The 3,719-nt window shown below is 37.6% G+C and overlaps 1 pseudogene; it reads left to right on the top strand.

Annotated features, from left to right (window-relative positions):
- Positions 1 to 911: 911 nt before the first annotated feature.
- Positions 912 to 1,250, top strand: LOC102475217 (RING-box protein 2 pseudogene; annotated as a pseudogene).
- The last annotated feature ends 2,469 nt before the right edge of the window (positions 1,251 to 3,719 follow it).

Raw genomic sequence — 3,719 nt, 5'->3', positions numbered from 1 at the left:
AATTAGAATAATAAAAATAATGATTGGGGAAAACATAGAAAAGATATTGAATGTTGAAGTGGGGAGATTAATGTCTCTGTACTGACTGACATGCATGGCATTCCCTTTTGAAAAAACAATGTAATACACTGTAAAGTTATATGTAATCCAATGTAATATAAAGAAGATTATGATGATAATAAAAAAGAAAAAGAAAAACTGAAGCCAGAAACTTTCTGGTAGGAAAGTGCTGTAAATTGATAGAAATACCAGTCCTGGTTAGATAATGAAGGTAAATTTAGTTCCTTCCCCGAGTATTTAATTGAAAAATTCCCCTCTAAGAGGCTAAGTACTCCAATTGAAAATGCTTCAAGTGTGGAATAAAGGTTCTCTTATGTTACTATCTCAAAGAAAAATATTGGTATACAGTAGTTAATTTTTTTTAATGACAGATTAAGCTAAAATATTTTCAATTCATGTAAGAATAAGTGACATGCATATCAGATATTACACCCTGCTTAAACAAATGTATACTTAGACAAGGATATCTCTCATGAAAAAATAAAAGCAATGTAAAATTGTTAAATTGTTCTGCACAGACTAAACAAGTGCTGAAAAGAGAAGGGAAGTGAGTCAAAACAGCCAGAGAAAGCTTTGTGAAGGAAAAACCCTGAGCCCAGTCTGAACTAACACAACTGGGTGAACAGAAAGCGAAAACGCAGGAAGCACAACACAGTGATTCTAACAAAAGTATTTAAGAAAGCTGTCCTCTAAGTGTGTATCCTGAAACTCATTATATTATTCAACCAGCTGTCGATGTACTGTTAACATGTTAAATTTTATAGTACCTGAATTCTGATTTGACTTAATCCCTTGTTTAAATCCTTAAAATCCTGGGTTCCAGTCTCTGCCTCGGGCTCCCCCCTGCCGCCATGGCTAATGTGGAAGGCCAGGAGCCCTGTGCCCTGTCCTCTCATGCCAGGAGCGTGGGCTCCAAGGAGGGGGGGGACAGGATATTCTTGCTCAAGAAGTGGAACATGGTGGCCATGTGGAGTTGGGACATGGAGCACAATACGTGCGCCATCTACAGGGTCCAGGTGATAGATGCCTGTCTTATATGTCAAGCTGAAAACAAACAGGAGGACTGTTTTGTGGTCTGGGGAGAACGCAATCATTCCTTCCATAACTGCTGCATGTCCCTGTGGGTGAAACAGAACAATCGCTGCCCTCTCTGCCAGGAGGGCTGGGTGGTCCAAAGAATTGGCAAATGAGAGTGTAGGAAGCTTCCTTGGTGCAGTTATCCAGGAGAGCCCTGGTAGAGCTTGTTACCAAGTGCCCTGAGAAAGCAGGAACACTCCAGAGAGTTCATTCTCCTCATAAGAGGCCACGGATCTGTGGGCCTTTGGGATTCTGCGAGGCATGACTTAGTATTTCTCAATTTTATTTTCAGAAATCATCTACAATTAAGAAGGTAATTTATTAAAGATCATCTTTCCTACCTCTGTAGTGTGTGTCATACACACTGCTCAGAAGTACTTTAAAAAAAAGGAACAAACTCCAGATTGAATGACCTTTATAATCTACCAGTGTGTAGGTGGGGGCTGTGAAGGCCATTCCATTCAGAGAACTTTGTGCACGCTTATGGTTGGCCAGTTAAAAAGAGAATGTAATAGTAACAAATAAAGTGTAGTTTAAAATCCTTATCCTTAATTTGTTCCTGATATCTATTTTTGGTGGGAAGGGAGGATGATCCATGACATCTATATTTGAGAATTTTAAACATGACATCTATATTTGAAATTTTAAATTTGGACCAGTGAACAGGATAAATATTAATAAAATTTAACCTCTGGGTATATGAGATTTTGCTTGTCCTCCAAGTTATGTCTGTGACATGAGTCACAGAAAACCCGGATCTTCACTCACATCACCATTCAGACATTGAGTGGGAAAGGATGGAAATGTTTTCTAGCTCTGCTTAGATTATGTTGTGATCAAACTGTGTTAATAAGGGGAAAACTTTACCATTGTAGCTTTGGGTCAAAAAGTTTATTTTATTATGTTTTAATAAATGGTTTATTCTATTTACCTTTTAAAAAAGTCCTCGGTTTTGTCTTCTAAATTAATGTGATTATGTGATATAACCTCCAGTGAAGCCCCTGGCATAAATTGTGTTTTTAGGGTCTAAGCCAATTCTTATTGAAGCAGTCTCATATCTACCTGATAAGATAATCCCATTACTGGTGTTATAAATCACCATATTACTCAATTATGGTAGTGATATACTACCGTAATGTACACACTGAAAACATCTCCACATACATCACTTCACCTTTTTCTATCGTGTGCGTACATCTCTGTTTAGTACTGATTCAGTTCAGGGCATAGTTAAGGGGCTATCTTCCTGCCTAATCAGTACTGGGTTACTTAGACAGGAGAAACTTTCCGTTAGCCCACTTGTCCCTCCTCCTCTAATGAATCTGCCAAGGCTTGACAGTGCCTGTGGGTGAGGCTGGTGAGGGCACACTCTCTTTTAACCTTTTGTATCTTTTTATAGGAGAGACTTCAAATTAACCTTTTGTATCTCTTTTCATGAGAGGTTTCAAATTAATTTCAGAGTTTCTCACATATTCAATCTCTTCTCCAGAATCCTCCCAAAAGATTCCTATTAGAGAATAAGAGTACAATTCCAACAGCCTTCAAGGTAGTCTTTAGATAATCAGTCTCTACCTCCCTACATCTGTTCCCAGTCCTCATGCCCTTCCTGCTCTACATGAATTCTGCATTCTGCAAACCCCCCTCATTGAAATGGAGATGGAGATAATTAATAAATCACAGATAGCTAATTATCTTGGTGCAGAACAAAGTAATATCCAAATGACAGTAACAGAGCCTTGAAATAAAATTATGAGTAAATTATTTGTAAAAATATTCAATAAATTATAAATAACAGTGGGAAGACTAAATCAAAAGTTTTGCCCAAATTAGCTACATTTGTCTCAAATTATGATTTAAAGAAGAGTAGATGTCATTAAAGAATTGTGAGGTCATCAAAATACAACATTTGAGGCTCAGCTAAGGTGGGCTGCTAAGATGCTACTTTCTGCAGGTTGGAACCGTGTGAGAGGCTGGAGTTCGACTCCAACCTGAGCACATGATGTGTGCCAGCAGTTTTAGCAAATCAGGGAAACTGAAGAAGCTCAAGCACAACCTGGAAAACAGTGAGATAATGTCTGAAAAAAGAACTGGACATGATTGCTTACCTGTAGTCTCAGCTGAGAGGCTGAGGCAGGAGGGTGGGGACAACAAAATCTATTCTAAAAAAAAAAAAGAATACATAATCTGAGACTAAAATATTTCCATTCAAATTGATGTGAATAAAATTATACCACCTAGCAAGATATAAAATAGGTACTGAATGAAAAGCATTGTGAGATAGAGCAACTACCATTTAGTTCATTTTGGAAATCAGTAACAAACTGCCTAAGTAATCACTCAATTGAATTTTTTTAAACTAATTTATTACTTTTTATTTTTTTAAATTTTCTTTTATACATTCAATCTTAATCTCAATATATTCATTTTTGTGGGTCAGCATGTGGTGTAGAGGTTAAAGAGCTGAATCCCACAGGGCCAACCACAGTTGAGTCCTACACTGAAAGTCTTAAAAAACACACCAGGTACGTATGTGTGCATGCCCAAAATCCCCAGGGGAGAGAGGAGAAGGGATTGAGATGTAG

This window comes from Tupaia chinensis, unplaced genomic scaffold, assembly GCF_000334495.1.
Source record: "Tupaia chinensis unplaced genomic scaffold, TupChi_1.0 Scaffold144134_1, whole genome shotgun sequence".
Lineage (NCBI taxonomy): Eukaryota > Metazoa > Chordata > Mammalia > Scandentia > Tupaiidae > Tupaia > Tupaia belangeri.
This window is presented reverse-complemented; position numbering and strand designations above follow the sequence as displayed.